The sequence below is a fragment of the Chiloscyllium plagiosum genome, unplaced genomic scaffold (genome assembly GCF_037043375.1).
Source record: "Chiloscyllium plagiosum isolate Xiang-an unplaced genomic scaffold, Cpla_swu_hap1 HiC_scaffold_14, whole genome shotgun sequence".
In the NCBI taxonomy this organism is placed as follows: domain Eukaryota; kingdom Metazoa; phylum Chordata; class Chondrichthyes; order Orectolobiformes; family Hemiscylliidae; genus Chiloscyllium; species Chiloscyllium plagiosum.
Genome location: NW_028270152.1, coordinates 125,317,158 through 125,336,043, shown reverse-complemented (window position 1 = coordinate 125,336,043; position 18,886 = coordinate 125,317,158).

Below are 18,886 nucleotides of genomic sequence, written 5' to 3'. Positions count from 1 at the left end.
GACTGTAGTTATTCTGAAAATCTACACGAATAGGGATTATTGTACTGCGAGCAGGATGAGGTCATTGAGATTGGGCATGTTACCGAGACTGGAGCAATTTACAAATAGGGAGAGTCGTCAGCATTGGAGTAGGTTTCAAATATACAGCGGGATTGTTGGCGGGGTGGAGATTGCAGAAATAGGAACTTTTCTGAGAATTACAAGCATTCAAGACACTGGCACAGATGAGTTGGACCAAAAGGTGTGTTTCCTTGCTGTATGACTCTATCTCATGACAAGAGATTGTGTGAGAGGGGAAATATAGATCATAAAGCTCCCAGGTTTCAATACCATCTCCTTGAGGGAGGCCTCCTTTTCACTCTGTTGTCCTGATCCTCACTAAGGCAGTACAGTCCTGGATTAATAACTGTGAGCTTCCTATATTGTCAGAGGAAGGCTCAGAACTGCAGAGATGAAAGTAAACAAGAGAATGGAGATTGAGCCTGGGACCTTTATGCTCTGTGATCACACTTCAACACTGTATCTATGTCATGTCTTCCGGACCAAACTTCGATCCCTTAAATACACTCTGCTCTGTTCACTGTGAGTGACCTCACTGCAGGATTTATTGAAGACTCCATATATCCCTGCCCTCTGGCTGCCCAATTGCGTTCAATGAGATGATGAACGATACACCCAGCAGTTGGGAGGTTTATTGAGTCAGGAACGGCCTGAATACATGCAGTAGACAGAGAAATAGACAAAATGGGAAATTAGACTGATACAGTGAGGGTCACACAGGGAGAATGGCACTGAGTACCACAAAGATCTGGTAAATCCCAGTCTCCGTCCCTGACCAGTGATGGCTCATCTCCCTGTAGTGGAGAGTTCTGTTGGCTCAGTTTCTGGAAGAGCTGCAAAAGGTGCAGTCACTGGCAGCAATTAGACCCATAGAGTAACAAATACCACATGGAGAGATACTGAATGATATCACCCGAGTGCAGGAAGGTATCAGAATCAAACCACGGTCAGGAAGAAGGGGTTTGATTCATGGTGCACTGGGATCAGTACTCGGGGTGAGGGAGCTATCAGTGGGATAGGCAATGGCCTCGTGTTACTCTCACTAGCCTGTTCTTCTAGAATTTAATGCCAGTGGCAGGGATACACATCTGAATGCTCAGTATCCTTTCAGGAAAGAAATCTTTGATAGGCAGCTGGTCTGACTTACATATGACTCCACACCCAGAGCAATGGGGTTGACTCTAAGTTGCCCACTGTAATGGTCTAGCAAGGCACTCAGCTCAAGGGCAGCTCTGGGGTGGGCATGAAATGCTGGCCAGCCAGATACAGTAGCATCCTACGAGTGAATTAAAAACAACCCAGCTGGGAGTAGTGTCTTGGCTAATCATCTCGGTAGGTTTATGGACAGTGCTTTAAGCTGTCATGGAGGATGCAGGATAGGGTTAATGTGAAAGGAGCTTTCCACATCCAAAGCGAAATGGTGACGCATTGGAACAGCATGGGTATGTGGCTGAAGACAAGCAGAAAAGAACAGGATGGGACAGAGTTTAACTATAACTGTACAACAGTGAATCGGTTTGTGACAGGGCATTGTTGGAAAACGTTAATTATAATGTTCATTTTTGGAATGGACAAACTACTGCATTACAATAAATGGACTCGTGACACAGATAAATGAGATTTAATCAGCAGAGAGACGTGGTTACAGGATGAACAAAAGGTGGAACATAAGTATTCAACTGTATAAAACTTTGTGGAGACTCAGGCAGAATGGAATGCAGGATGGGTATCCCTGACAATAATGCGTAATAAACGATTTTACAAAGAAAACATTTGGCCTCAGATTATGCAGTTGAATCAACCTGAATGCAAATTTTGGGCAATCCCTGTCAAAAACACAAGCAGCAGAACAATTTTTTAAATGCTGCCTTACAGCATTTCATTGCTCTTCACTGCATTCAACAGAACTTCATTGGACTTTGTTACAAAGGCACTGTGATAATTTGTATAACCTGGGACAGTCACACTGGCAAGAGTGATATTCTCCGAACTCCTCTTTCTTAAACAGTGGCACCACGTTAACCAACCTCCAGTCTTCTTGCACCTCACCTGTTACTATCAGTGATACAAATATCTCAGAAAGGGGCCCTGCAATCTCATCCCTAGATTCACACAGAGTTCTCTGTACACCTGATCAGATCCTGGGGATTAATTCACATTTATGCGTTTCAAGACATCCAGCACCTCCTCCTCTGTGATATGGACATTTTTGAAGTAGTCACCATCTATTTCCCAACACTCTACATCTTCCACAACATTCTCCACAGTAAACACTATTGCAAAATATACGTTTAGGACCGCTCCCATCTCCTTCTTTTCCATACAGAGGCTGCCTTGCTGATCTTTTAGGGCCCCATTCTCTCCCTAACTACCCGTTTGTCCTTTAAGTACTTATAAAAATCCTTTGGATTAGCCTTAACCCTATATGCCAAAGCTAACTCATGTCCCCTTATTACCGTCATGACTTCCCTCTTAAGTTTATTCCTACTGCCTTTCTACTCTAAGGGTTCACTCGATTTCTGCTGTCTATACCTGACATATGCTTCCTTCTTTTTCTGAACCAAACTCTCAATTTTTCTTGTTGTCCAGCATTCCCGATACTAACTAGCCTTTCCTTTCACCCTAACTTTAATACTGTATACTGTCTCTGGACTGCCTTTATCTCATTTCGGAAGGCTTCCCAATTTCCAACGATAAAGGTTTCGTTCTCTCAAAATGGACACTATCCAATTCCTGCATCTCGCAAAACTGCCACTTAAAAGTAATGAAAATGTAAAAACATTCAAAATGAATGCTTTGATGAGGTGAGCTCTGGTGGGTCCTGTAGATCTGGAGGCGACCAGAATGAATGGAGAGTGCTTTGTAGCAGAGCAGCACCAGGTCAGTGTCAGGCACACAGATAGAATGGGCAAATAGATTCACATCTGAAATCACATCTCCCAGCCTGGGAACCTGAAGCTGTGATCACACATTCCAGTAAAACTCTCCAGAATTAGGACATCAAGATCGGCCTAATAGTCCAATATATATTTAAAAAAATCCATCATTCAAATTGTTAAAAACTTCAGCTTTCACAACCCATTCTAACTTGGTCCCATCCCACAGGTTCTAAGATTCCCACTACCTCTAAACACGTCCCTTCCTAAATTTATATCACCCTCCAGGTTCTGCAGCCCTTCCTACTTCCGGAACATAGCCTAGTCTCTACAACTCTTTCATCCTCTGCAATCTTTCCCAGAAGGGCACTGGAGGTTGATGGGAGTTGCAGAGATATGGAGGAATATCAGGACAAGAGGGTTATGCAGATGTGAGGTATATTGCAGTGGCTAAAAGGGGCTTCTGTAACTTTGAGGGTTTATACTTATATAGGAGGTTACAGAGCTAAAGAGGAGTCTAGACATTTGAAGAGGTTTCATGGTTTATGAGTGTTGTATAACTGGAGAAAGCTAGCAAGATAGAGAGAGTTTAAGATTGAAAGGTCTGCAGAAAACCTTTACAGGGTTAAAGACAGGATTCTTGGCAGTCTGGAGGAACAGAAGGATCTTGGGGTCCACGTCCACAGATCCATCAAAGTTGTCACCAAGTTGATAGGGTTGTGAAGGCGGCGTATGGAGTGTTGCCTTTCATTAGCAGGAGGATGGAGTTTAAGAGCCTTGAGGTTTTGCTGCAGCTCCATACATCTCTGGTGAGACCATATTTGGTATATTGTAATCAGTTCTGTTTGCCTTCTTCCAGCAAAGATGTGGAAGCTTAAGAGAGCGTGCAGGGTGTGCTTCTCAGGATTCTAGCTGTACTGGAGGGCAGCTGTAATGAAGAAAGGTTGAGGGAGCTAGGGCTTTTCTCCTTGGAATGAAAATGAATTAGAGGTGAAATGATAGATGTGTACTGGATGAGGCGAGGCATAGATGGAGTGGATAGCCAGAGACGTATAGGCATTTTCACAATGGGAAATTATGGGACAGAATTTGAAGGTAATTGCAGGAAGGTTCAGGGAGATGTCAAAGGTAGGTTCATTACACATAGCGTGGTGGGCGGTTGGAATATATTACCGGCAGTGACTAGTAGCGTCAGATACAGGAAGGTTATTTAACTAACTCCTGGATATGCATATGAAAGATAGTGAAGTGCAGGTTATAAAAGGATGATTAGGGTAGGATTAGGGCCAGTCAATGACAGAAGTGGGAAGTTGAGTGTGGACCCTGTAGAGATCGGAGAGTTGCTAAATTAACATTTCTCATCGGTGTTCACTCAGGAAAAGGAAGGTATTGCAGAGGAAGAGAATGAGGTACAAGATATTCGACTAGAAAGGATCGAGGTTAGTTACGAACAGGTGTTATAAATTCTAGAAAGAGTGAAAGTAGACAGGTCCCCTGAGGCAGATGGGATTCATCCGAGGATTCTCGGGGCAGCTAGGGAGGAGATAGCAGACTCTTTGTCTTTGATACTTGAGTCATCATTGTCTACAGGTTTGGTACAAATGGGAAATCACTGGGATTACAGAAACACTGCTGAGGGAGGGACTGGACTCGCAGCTCAATGTTCCAGGGTAGAGATGCTTAAGGGAGGATAGAACAGGAGGAAGAGAGGAGGGGGACTGGAGTTTTTGATCAGTGAAAACATCACTGCAGCAATGAGAGACGATATTCCTGGGGAACGCCCAGTGAAGCTGTATTAGTGGAACTGAGAAAAAGAATGAGTCATAACTTTGAAATGACTGTATTACAAGCTCCCAATAGTCAGTGGGTAAACGAGCAACAGGCATGTCGGAAGATCTCAGATATCTGTAAGAATGATAGGCTTGTAATTGTCAGGGATTTTAACTTTCCAAACCTAGACTGGGACTGTCACAATGTTCACAGCTTGACGTTGTCTATCCTGACTTAGCGTGGTACACTGGTTAGTAAGGTTAGATCACATGGGATCAGGGAGAGCAAGACAAACGACACAAAATTGACTTGACAGTCGGAGACAGAGGATGATGGGTTGTTGTGCAGACTGGGGGCCTCTGACCAGTGGTGTGCCATTAGGATTGGTGCAGGGTCCACACATGTGCATATTGACATAAGCGAAAACATAGGAATCATTGTTAGTAAGTTTGTGGGTCGTAAAATAAGTGTTATAGTGGGCAATGAATAAGGTTATCGAAGGGGCTCTTGACCAACTGAGTCAAGGAATGAAAAATGGATTTCAATTGAGGTGATGGATTTTGTAAATAGAAACCATGGAATATTAACATAATTAATGGTAGGCCCTGAACAGTGTTGTCAAACACAGAGAGACTAAGGGACGCCGTTACAGTGTTCCTTGGAAGTGGCATCACGTGGACAGGATGGTGAAAGCAGCATTAGGCACACTAGCCCTCATGGGTCAGAGCATTGAGTACATGAGTTGGAACTTCATCATGTAGCTGTACAAGACATTGCTGGGTCTCCAGATGGAGTATTGCGTGGAATTCTGATCCTCCTGCTTTAGGAAGCATTTTCTGAAACTGTAAATGGAACAAAGATTGACGAAGATGTTATGATACTGGAGAGTTTGACAGAATTGGAGAAGCTGGATAAGCTGGAAAGTAAAATGGGGAAATGAGGCAGCTTTGGCAGATAAGGTTAAGGAGAATCCAAAGAGATTCTACAGCATACAAGTACAAAAACCAACTAAGAGACAATAGAGCCCCTCAAAGTTCAGTGAGGCCATCTATGTGTGGAACCACAGGAGATGGACGAGAGCTGAAACGAATATTTCATATCAGAACGTACTGTGGATAAAAACTACTACACAAAGGGAAAGAAACAGCGATGGCTTGAAAAGTGTCCCCATTACATAGGAGGTGATGCTGGAGGTCTTAGACCACAAAGGTAGAGAAAGCCCTCGGTTCTGAACAAGTGTATCCCAGAACATTATGGCAAAGTCGCAGCGGGGACCATGGCAGAGATATTTGTATCATTGTCCTTCGTATTTCCATTGGGGGTAGGTGGCTGAGGGATGACCTTATAAAGGTTTATAAAACCATGAGTGGTATACGTAACGTGAATAGCTAAGGTCTCCACCACAGGGTAGGCATTCCATAGCCAGAGTGCATAAATATGTGTGAGAGAGTAAATACTTGAAAGGGACCAGAGGAGAACATTTTCCACACACACGATGGTGCACATATTGAATGAGCTGCCAGGGGAAGTGGTAGAGAAAAGTACAATGACAACATTGAAAAGGCATTTGGGCAGATACATGGGGAGGAACTGGTCTGACGGGAGATGGGTGAAATGCAGGGAAATGTGACTCGTTCAGCAACCGTGGTCAGCATCGACTAGTTGGATGGAAGGTTCTATTTCCGTGCTGTGTGACTCTGTCTTCAGTTATTGGAGGAGGAGATTACCGAGATAAATCATGTTGTAGACACTGAAGCAATTGACAGCAAGAGGGATGATAGCCTGGAATCCAGGTCATTTCAAATATGTGGAAGGACTAGAGGGAAGGGAGGAGGTTACACAGACAGGAACTCATGTAGGAGTTATAATTTATTGAAGACACTGGTCCACGAGACATGGTATATGTACAGTGTTGGAGATGGAATGCAGAACAAAAAGATCTCAGGCAGCATTCCCACCCTCTCGTAGAATGCTTGCTTTCCCCTCTGTTGTCCTGATGCTTACGAAGACAGCACATGCCTGATTGATAACTGTGACACTCCTGATGCTGTCTCAGTACAACAAAACTTACAGTAGGGGCAGTGATTGAGCCTGAGGTATGTCTGTAGCATGCTCCCCTTCCAGCACTGCATTTATGTCATGTCTTGTTAGCTGATGTTTGGAACTTTGTCATTGCTCTCTGGTCTGTGCAATGTGAGTGATCTTAACTCACTGCAAGATTTATTGAAGGCTCCATATCTCCATAGCCTTTGTCCCTCTGGCTGACCAACCACTTTAATGTGGTGACAGAAGATACACCCAGCAGTTGGGAAGTCTATTGCGTCAGGACCTTCCTAAGTACCTACAGAACTCTGAGCAGTAATGGTTACACAGGGAGAATGGTACTGAGTCCCACAGAGATCTGAGAAATCCCAGTTTCCATCGCTGGACTGTACTGGTGTGTCTCTTTGGAGTGGATAATTCTATTGGCTCAGGATCTGGAGGAGCTGCAAGAGAGACAGACGCTGACAGAGTCAGCAATTAGACCCATACACTCAGGGATACCACATGGAGGGAGGCTGAGTGATATCACTGGAGTGCAGGAAGGTATCAGGACCAAACAATTGTATGGGTAGAACGTGTTCTGCTTCATGATAACTGATCATGAATGAGCAGCCTGCGAGTGATGGCCGAGTGGTATTATTGCTAGAGCATGTATCCCAAACCTCAGCTAATGTTCAGGGGAGACAGGTTGGAATCCCGCCATCAGAAATGGTGGAATTTGAAACAAATAATTTTTAAAAATGAAATTAACAATCCATAAATAAATATAAAACCATTGCTGATGTACAATAAACTGAAAAAAAATTCTTTGTGAGAAGGATATCTGCCCATCCTCACGTGGTCCGCACGACATACACACAGCAAAGTGTTTCCCTCTCAATTACCCGCTGAAATGGCTGAGTAAGTTACTCAGCTAAAGGGCAGCTAGGGCTGCGTAAGAAAGGCTGGTCAGCCAGAGACACCCACATCCCATACCTGATTTAAAAAAAATAATCAATTAGGATGGTCCCACTGGAACTGTGTTGGTACCATTGTGCTGGCCAGTCATGTTGATAGGTTTATGAACAGGGCTTTAAACTGACAGAGAGGATGCAGGGAGGGTTCAGGTAAAGGAACTTTCCAAATCCAAATAGAAACGGCAACGCATCGGAACAGCATGGGAATGTGGCTGAAGACAAGCAGAAAGGAACAGGATGAGAAAAAAATTAACTAAAACCGTACATCAGTGAATCGGTTTGTGACAGGAAATTGTGGGAAAGAGTAAATTATGTCTTTTTTTCGAATGGATAAAGTCTCTGCAATAAGGCAGATGGGTTTGTGACACAGAGATAAAAGAGATTTAGACACCAGCAGACATGGTTACAGCGTGAACAAAAGTATTCAATGGTTAGCAACCTTGTGGAAACTCAGGCAAAATGGTAACACGAACAATAATGGATAACAAAGGCGTTACAGAGAAAGCATTTGGCCGCAGGTCATGAAGAAGAGTCAGTCTGAATGTAAATTCTGGCTATTACTTGCCAAGGACACAAGCAACAGTACAGTTTTAGCCACCGAACAGCATTTCATTGCTCATCACTGCATTAAACAGGAACTCATTGGATTGTTTAATAAAGGCATTGTGAAAATTTCGTGAAACTTCAATATTCGCATAATCTGGGACAATCACACTGACAAGAATGATATCGGAAGAGGAGTTCAAAAAGTATTTTTTTTCAGTGTTTCTTTGAATAACACATTGTGCAACTGGCTAGGGATGTAACTATCTCAGAGCGAATGTTGCGCTACAAAACTTCATGAATGAATAATGCCACCTGGTGAGATCCTCTGGAAAATTGTGATAAAGTGCAGTGTAAAGGAATATAAAGTTTTAAAGTGAATCACAGAAAGGACAAGCTACAACTAGAAACAAAAATAACCAACTACATGAGTTTGAGAGGAGAACTGACCAAGGTAAACAGGCGAAACAGACTGAAATATGAGTCTGTAAATCAACAATGGCTAACATTTGAAGGAACAGTGTATATCACTCAACAAAAGGATATTCCATTGAAACAGTAAAAGCCTCAGCAACAATCTCACACCTGTCCCTCACTCAGGACAAAATGGATCGTATTAGATTATGGGGCTGAGAAGATCACCAAAAAGTACTTAAAATCCTGAAGTGAGAGAGAGTTTTAGGAGTAAGTTTTAAAGGGATTGCAAAGGGTCTGCTAGCAGGGGGAGGGCATTGGGAAGGGGAATCATGGTCAGGGTTTAATGACACGATAGGAAGAAGGAGAGGTGAGGATGCTGGGGGTGGTGAGAGTGTTGGAGAGAGTGGTCAGGGCCTGAACGGTGTTACAAAGCCAGTACGGATTGCTGCAGCTGGAGGGGTTTGCAGAGGTCAGGATGGACATATGCATTTTTCTTTCATCATTCATGGGATGTGGGTATCACTGAATGGACCAGCATTCTTTGCCTCCACTACTAATTACCCAGAGGGTAGCTCAGAGTCAGCCATATTGCTGTGGGTCTGGACTCTTATGTATGCCAGACCAGGTTAGAATATCAGATGTCCTTCCCGAAAGGACGTAAGCGAACCTGAAGAGATCTTCGTACCGATCAACAATGCTTTTACGTGGCCCCGCCAATGTCTTGTACAGCCACAAGATGATTTCCCAACGCCTACTCTCAATGCTCTGGCCAATGAAGGTAACCATCCCAAACGCCTGCTTCCACATCCTGTCAACCTGTGACGCCATTTTCAAAGAACTGTGTTCCTGCATCCCTGGGTCTCTGACTGACAACACCACCCAGGGTCCGAACATTAACTGTACAGGTCCCACCCTGGTTTGCTTCACCAATATGGAACATTTCACATTTATCTTACTAAACTCCATCTGCTATCTTCATCCCACTATCCCAGCAGTACTGTTCATCCTGTTGGATCATAGATAACCTTCTTCACTGTCCACTTTACCACCAATTTCAGTGTCACCCAAAAAAAAATACTTAACAGGAAACCAATATTACCATGCAAACCATTTATCCAAATGACAAACAGCGAACCCAGTATACCGTTGGTCACATGCCTCCAGTCATAAAAACAAAATATCTCCCATCACACTCTGTCTCCTACCATCAAACCAAGTTTGTATTCAGTTCACTAGCTCCTCCTGAATACCATATCCTTTTACATTGATCTGAGCTTAATACTCAGTTTACCATCGGAACGTAGAACGCAGAACAGTACAGCACAAGACTCTTTGGCTACGATGCCATGCCAATTTATTATCCAACTGTAAGGTCAAACTAACCTACAAACCCTTCATTTTATAATCATCCATGTGCCCATCCAGAAGTATATTAAATGTCCCTAATGCATCTAATTTTACTGCCACAGCTGGTAGTGAATTCCACTCACCCACCACTCTACATGTAACGAACCTATTTCTGAAATCTCCCCTTAATCATCCGCTAATGACCTTAAAATTATACCCTCTTGTAATAGCTATTTATGTCAGGGTAAAAGAAAAGTCTCTCACGACTCACTGTTTCTGTGCTTCTCATCATCTTGTTCATCTCTACCAAGTCGCCCCTCACCCTTCTTCACTCCAATGAGGAAAGCCTTAGTTGCCTTAACCTTTCTTCATAAGTCATGCTCTCCAGACCAGTCAGCATCTGGTAAATCTCCTCTTTCACCTCTCTGAAGCTTCCACATCCTTCCGGTAATGAAAGGACAGGAACTGAACACAATATTCCAAGTGGGGTGTAACCAGGGCTCCATGGAGCTGAAGCATACCCTCACGGCTTTAAAACTCAATCCCCAAACTAATGAAATCCAACACAATATATTCCTTCTTAAGAATCCTATCAGCTTGGGTGGCAATTTTGAGGGATCTATGGACTTGCAACCCAACATCCCTCTGTTCCTCCACACTGCCAAGGATCCTACCTTTAGCCCTGCATTCTGCATTCAAATTCAGTCTTCCAAAATGAATGACTTCACACTTTTCAAGATTGAACTCCATCTGCCACCTCTCAGCCCAGCTCTGCATCCTGTCCTTGTCCCATTGCAACCTATAACAGCCCTCCACACTATCAGCCACTCCACTAAACTTCGTGTCATTGGCGAATTTACTAACCCATTCTTCCACTCAAATATCCAACTTATTCATAAAAATCACAAAGAGCAGAGGTCCTGTAACCTCTCCCTGCAGAAAACCACTGGTCACTGAGCTCGAGGACAAATGTCTTCCATCTATCATCACCCTCTGTCTTCTATGAGCCAGTAATCACGTATCCAAACAGACAGGTCTCCTGTATCCAATGCCTCTGTACTTTTTGAAAGAGCCATAAAGGACTTTTGTCACATTCTCAAAGGATCCAATAAGATTTGTGAGGCATGACCTGCCAATTACAAAGCCATGCTGACTATCGCTAATCAAACTATGGTTTTCCAAGGAATCATAAATCCTGTCTCGGAATCCTCTCCAATAATATGCACACGACAAACATAAGACTGGCAGGTTTGTAATTCCCAGGATTATCCCTATTCCATTTCCTGAACAACTCTCCAACCATCTGGTACAACTCCAGTTGACAGTGAGGGCGCAAATGTCTTCACCAAGTGCGCAGCAACCTCTTCCCTCACTTCGTATAGTAACTTTGGGCATATCCCGTCTGGTTCAGCGAACTTATCTATCCTTATGTTTTACACAATTCTCAGCACATCCTCCTTCTTAACATCCAACTGTTCACATATATCAGTCATTTTCATGCTGTCCTCACAAATAACAAGGCCCCTATCAGTAGTGAATACTGAAGCACAGTATGCATTAAGGACCTCCCCTAACTCCTGTGACTCCATGGGCAAGTTTCTTCCACTCTCCCAAAGTATCCCAACCAGAAAAAAAATCGTCCATCCTATTCCTCTCCATTTGCCCTGACTAATACGCCAAACCTATACATCCGTGAACACTATGGTAACTTAGCATGGCTGAGTCACAAAACTGGCACATCTTTGGGCTGTATGGAGAAGCCGGAGCACCTGCAGGAAATTCACGCAGACACGGGGAGAACGTGCAAACTCCAGAAAGACAGTACCCTGAGGCTGGAATTGAAATGGAGTCCGTGATGCTATGAGATAGCAGTGCTAACAACTGAGCGATTGTGCTGCACCATGTTACTATCTAGAAACCTGTCTGACCCTTGCTTCCTCAAACATAAGTAAGCTTCCTTCTTCCTCTTGACTAGATGTTCCACATCCCCTTGAACCTTGTTAAATGCTTCACTAAAGTCCATGTGGACAATGTTGACTGCTCTGACGTCATCTATCTTTTGGCCACTTCCTCGAAGAGTCAATTTTGTGAAGCACGGTTTTCCACTCACAAAGCCATCTCTAATGAGCCCTTGTCTTTCCATATATACGTATCTCCTTTCTCTCAGACTCTCCTCCAACAACTGCCCCATCACTTGGATGACTGGGCTGTAATTTCCTAGGTTTCCCTGCGGCCCTTAAGTGATGGAACAGCATTAGCCGCCTTCCAGTCTTCCAGTACCTCACAGCGTCTGTTGATAATAAATATCTCTGTTAGGGACACTGCAATCTCTTCCCTCGCTTCCCACAATACTCTAGGATACACATAAGTTGCTATTGAGGATTGCTGGCTGAAACTTTATTGCTGGAATAGCACAGCAGGTCAGGCAGCATCTAGGGAACAGAAGATTCGACGTTTCGGGCACATGCCCTTCTTCAGGAATGAGCAGAGAGTGTTCAGCAGGAGAAGATAAAAGGTAGGGAGGAGGGACTTGGAGGAGGGGCGTTGGAAATGTGATAGGTGGAAAGAGGTCAAGGTGAGGGTGATAGGTCGGAGTAGGGTGGAGGCGGAGAGGTCAAGAAGAAGACTGCAGGTCAGGAAGGCGGTGCCGGGCTGGAGGGATTCGGTTGAGACAAGATGGGGGGAGGGGGGATGAAGAAACTGGTGAAGTCCAAGTTCATCCCCTGTGGTTGGAGGGTTCCCAGTCGGAAGATAAGACGCTCCTCCTCCGACCGTCGCGTTGTTGTGGTTTGGCGGTGGATGAGTCCAATGACCTGCATATCCTCGGTGGAGTGGGAGGGGGAGTTGAAATGCTGTGCTACAGGGTGATTGGGTTGGTTCGTCCGGGTGGCCCAGAGGTGCTCTCTGAATCGCTCCGCAAGTAGGCGGCCTGTCTCCCCAATATAGAGGAGGCCACACCGGCTGCAGCGGATGCAGTAGATAATGTGGGTGGAGGTGCAGGTGAATCTGTGGCGGATATGGAAGTTTCCTTTGGGGCCTTGGAGAGAAGTGAGGGGGGAGGTGTGGGCGAAAGTGTTGCACCTCCTGCGGTTGCAAGGGAAGGTGCCGGGAGTGGAGGTTGGGTTGGTGGGGGGTATGGATCTGGATCTGACAAGGGAGTCGCGGAGGGAGTGGTCTCTACGGAAAGCTGATAGAGGAGGGGAGGGAAATATATCCTTGGTGGTGGGGTCCGTTTGGAGGTGGCGGAAGTGACGGCGGATGATGCGCTGTACATGGAGATTGGTGGGGTGGTAGGTGAGGACCAGTGGGGTTCTGTCCTGTTGGCGGTTGGAGGGGCGGGGCTCAAGGGCGGAGGAGCGGGAAGTGGAGGAGATGCGGTGGAGGGCATCGTCGATCACGTCGGGGGGGAAATTGCGGTCCTGGAAGAAGGAGGCCGTCTGTGTTGTGCGTATTTTGAACTGGTCCTCCTGGGAGCAGATGCGGCGGAGACGAAGGAATTGGGAGAATGGGATGGCGTTTTTACAGGGGGCGGGGTGGGAGGAGGTGTAGTCCAGGTAGCTGTGGGAGTCGGTCGGTTTGTAGTAGATGTCCGTGTTGATTCGGTCGTCTGAGATAGAAACAGAAAGGTCTAGGAAGGGGAGGGAGGAGTCCGAGACTGTCCAGGTGAATTTTGAGGTCGGGCAATAAAGTTTCAGCTTTGATCTCCAGCGTCTGCAGACCTCACTTTATCCTCGCTATTGAGGATTGATCTACCTTTATTTGTTTTAAGATTCCAACACTTTCTTTTCTCTGCTGAAGTTTCTTTCCAAATATCATTATTTATTTCCCCAAGCTTCCATGTCTTTCTCCACAGTAAATATTGACAGGATTATTTTGTCTGATATGTCACCCATCTCCTCTGATTCCACACATAGGCGACCTTATTGACCTTTAAGGGGCCCTATTCTCACCAAGTTACTTATTAGTCCTTATTTAAACTTGCGTAAAGGCTTCTGATAATTCAAAAACACCATATCCCCCATGCAACTACACCCCTTCTACACTCTTACAATTCTGTCATTTATATTCACACAAAAAAATAAAATCTAACAGGGTCAAAACAAATTCTCTTATATAAAATGTGTTTCTCAGTGGCCAGTTAATGTATATCCTTTCTAACAATTTCAGTATGCTCCCGACTTACTGTCAGGCTAACAGTATTTGGTTACAGAGTAACAGCAGAAACGATTATGGGAGTTCTTGTTTATCAATCTGGAAAAGGTAGCTTTCAGGGTCAACAGGTAATAAAGAAGTTAAATCAAATGCTGGCATTTAGTACAAAGGGAATGGGGTCTAAAAATAGGGAAGTCTAGCTAAAACTATGCAAGGTACAAGTCAGACCACACCTTTAATATTATGAACAGTGAGAGTGCCTGAAGGAAAGATATTGTCACATTGGAGGCAGTCCAGAGAAGGTTCACTCAGCTGATACTGGGAATGGAGGGATCTTCCAATGAGAAGAGGTTGAATAAGTTGAGGTTGAACACATTGAAGTTTAGAAACCGAGAGGGAAATGGAATGAAACATGCAAGAGTCTGAGGGGCTCTGATCAGGCAGATGCTGGGATGTTAAAAAATAGAACAGGACAGCAAGCAACAGGCCCTTTGGACCGCCATGTCTGTGCTGTCCAAAATGCTATTCTAACTCATACCATCTGCCTGCACATGGTCCATATCCCTCTATTCTCTGCCTGCTCGTGTTTCTGTTGAAATGCCACTTCAACTTTTGCTCACATTTCTGCTTCTATGATTTCCGTCGGAAACCTCCACTCTCTCTGTAAAAAAATAACTTGCCTCACACATCTCGTTTAAACATTCTCTTTCTCACCTTAAACCTATGCGTTCTAGAATTTGAAGCTTACACATTGGAAAATAGATTCCGACTATTCACATTATCTGTCCCTCTCTGAATGTTATATTCTTGTACCTAGTTGCCTGTCAGCCTCAGATACTCTTGCAAAACAATCCAACTTCATTTAATTCCCTCTTACACCTAACACACCCTTAAAAAAACCTTACACAGGCAACATGCTGATAAACCCTTTTGCACCCTCTCCAAAACATCCACATCCTTCCTACTGTGTGGAGATGAGAACTGCAAACAGTACTCCAAATGTGGCCAAACAAAGGTTTTATACAATTACAACATCAGATGCAAACCACTTTACCTAACGTTGTGACCGATGAAGGCTAGTGTTACATTTGTATTCTTTCCCATCTGAAACACTTCTGTTGCCATTTTCAGGGAGTTACTGACTTGCACCAAGCTCCTTTTGTATATCAATATCCCTCAGTATCCAAACTTTCTTCTTGACTTTGACATCATCTCACACGTGTCCAGATTAAACTGAATTTGCCATTTATCTGCATAGCTTTCCAACTGATCTGTAACCTCCTGAAACTTTGGATCTCCTTGCTCATTCAACCCAACTCCACTAATTTTCATGTCATCTGCAAAACTTATCTTTGTCACTTCCTTTCGTTTCATCTATAACCAGAGGGCAGAAAATACCAGCAAGGGCTCACTTATTCTTGATGGAGATGAGGAGGAATACAAATAATGACTTGGCCTCCACAGCATTCTGCAGCAATGCGTTACACAGGTTCAACATTGACTGGCTGAAGAAATGACTCCCCATCTCAGTTCTAAAGGAACGTCCCTTCACTCTCAGTCTATGCCCTCGGATTCTCGTCTGACCTAGTAGTGAAAACATCTTCTCGACTTTCACTTTTTCAAGTCCCCTCAGTACTCTCTACATTTCAAACAGATCCTACCCTCATTCTTCCAACTTTCATCGTGTACACTCCCAGAGTCCTCAATTGCCCCTCAATTCCAAGCCCTTCTTCATTCTTGTAAATCTCCTCTAGAATCTCTCTCAGATAAGCACATCTTTCTTATGCTAAGGGACCCAAAACTTCTGCCAATATTCCAACTGCACCTGACCAAGGCTTTATACACCCTCAGCGATGCATTCATGCTTCTGTAAGTTAACCCTCTCGAAGTAAACGCAAATGTTGCATTTGCCTTCCTAACTGCCAACCGTGAAAGAGAATTCCCAAGTCACTTCACACTTCACGGTATGGACTTCGGAAAAGTATTTGATAAGGTTCCACATGGAAGGTTCATTCACAAAATCAGGAGATATGGATTACTGGGAGATCTGGCTATCTGGATTCAGAATTGGTTGGCTGACAGCAGGCAAACAGTGGTTGTCGATGGAAAGTATTCTGCCTGGAGGTCAGTGTTGAGTGGGGTCCAGCAAGGCTCTGTTCTTGGGCCTCTGCTCTTTGTAGTTTTTATAAGTGACTTGGATGAGGAGGTTGAGGGCTGGGTTAGTAAATATGCAGATGACACAAAGGTTTGAGGTGTCGTCGATTGTATAGAGGGCTACTGCACGCTGCAGTGTGACATATACAGCTGGGCTGAGAAATGGCAAATGGAGTTCAACCTGGATAAATGCGAAGTGATGCATTGTGGAAGTTCAAACTCGAATGTTGAATATAGGATTAAAGACAGGATTCTTGGCAGAGTAGAGGAACAGAGGGATCTTGGTGTTTAAGTACATAGACCCCTCAAAGTTGCCACCCAAGTGGATAGGCAGTTAAGAAAGCATGTAGTGTTTTGGCTTTCATTAACAAGGGGATCGAGTGTAAGAGCTGCGAGGTTTTACTACAGTTCTACAAGTCCCTGGCGAAACCACACTTGGAATCTTGTCTCCCGTTCTGGTCGCCCTTCTTTCGAAAAGAGACAGAGGCTTTGGAGAGGGTGCAAAGAAAGTTTACCAGGATGCTGCCTGGACTGGAATGCTTGCCTTATGAATAAAGGTTGATTAAGCTCGGACATTTCTCTCTGGAGAGAAGGAGGAAGAGAGGTGATCTGATGGAGGTATGAGGTAATGAGGTAATGAGAGGCATGGATAGAGTCAGTCGCCAGAGACCTTTCCCCAGGGGAAAATTGATTGGTATGTGGGGTCATCGCTTTAACATATTAGGAGAAGGGTATAGAGGGGATATCGCTGGTAGGATCTTTACACAGAAAGTTGTGAATGCATGGAATGCGTTGTCAGCGGTGGTGGGGGAAGCAGAACTATATCGGGACATCTAAGCGAATAGTGGGCATGCGCATGGATCACAGTAAATTGAGGGGTGTATAAGTTAGGTTATTTCATTTTACATTAGGCTTAATCCTCGCCACAACATCGTGTGCCCAAGGGCCTGTTCTGTCCTGTACTTTTCTATGTTCTGTGTTGTATATTATAGAAGACTGTCCCCTTTTTGAAAATAGTCAATACCTCCATTCTTCCTACCAAAGCTGCTACCTCACACTTTCCCACGTTTTATTACATTTCTTCATCCATTCTCCTCATCTGTCCAAGTACTTGTGCAGCTACCTGCCTATGTGACATTTACAAACTTAACAACAATTCCATCAGTTCCGTTGTCCAGATTGTTGATGTATGACATGAATAGTCTCAACTCTGACTCCTGCAAAACTCTCCTAATCACCAATACCTTCCTTGAAAAAGTCCTCTTCATCCTTACTCTTTACCTCCTGCCAGTCAGCTAATCCTTTACCCATGCTGATAAATTGCCCCGACAACATGGTTTTTTTTTTCTCTTATTTTTCAACCTGCTGTGAGACCTTGTCAAAGGATACTTTAGTATTCGTATATTTGAAAAATAACCAAATTGATGATGAAAGTTTGGATGACATGCCATTCGATTGCACAAGGTGGAAGCTGATACACAAGAGAACAAACTATGTTAAGAACATAATGAAGATGAGACATGAAGTAGACAGATTCAGTATGCGAGCACGAATTGTAAAACAATGTGAGCACATTCACACCAAAAATCAAAAGGCTGATAATATTTTAAATAAAAAATCAAAAACACGTCACAGGTAGTTTGTTGCTGTACATTAAAACAGAAGATTGACTCCCGGGCACAGCAAATGGCTAGATTTCTTCACTCGACAGATTTTTGCTATGAAGGTGTTGGCTTAGCATAAACTGTTAATCATATTAGGTCTACATTCCTGGTCGTTTAGGTCAATGGATACCGGAAAATACATGGTCAATTGCCGCCTTCTTCCAACATTCCATTGACTCTGGAGCAGTTCCTGCAGATTGGATGGTGGGAAATGTAATTTTACTGTTTGACATGATAGAGAGAGGAAAGTAAAGCAGTGATGGACAGAACAGTCAGCCTAACGTCAGTTCAGAATAAAAACCTGTTAGGGTCGACTACCAAAGTTATATTAGCACTTGGAAAATACTTTTGGAAATTTATAAGTTTTTACAGCAGTAATCAGAGATTGAAATAACTGAGGATTCATCAGTGAGGCTTTCTGGGTGGAGCTAAGAAATATGAAGGGGATGGTAACGTATTTGGGATTGTACTATTGGCCCCGAAATAGTCAATAGGAATTAGTGAAACAACTATGAAGGGAGACTGGGGAAATTTGCAGGAACAAGAAGGTTGCAATAATAGGAGATTGAAATATTTCTAACATAGAATGGGACTGCCACAACTTTAAGGCTTAGTTGGAGTGGAATTTGCTCAGTGCGTTCAGGAATGTTTCCTCAAGCATTTAATAAGGGGTTCTGCACCCAATGGGCAAAACATGAACTATTTTTGTGAAATAGTGCAGGATAGGTGATTGAGGTGACAGTGCGGGAGCACTTTTGGACCAGTGAATATGGTTGTGTTAATTTCAAAACAGTTGTGGAGAGTGATAATACTGGTCCATAGGTTCACATTCTAAAGTGGGCTAACATGAACTTTAATGGGACTAGGCACGATATTGCGGGGTTGATGGGAATAGTTTGTTTAC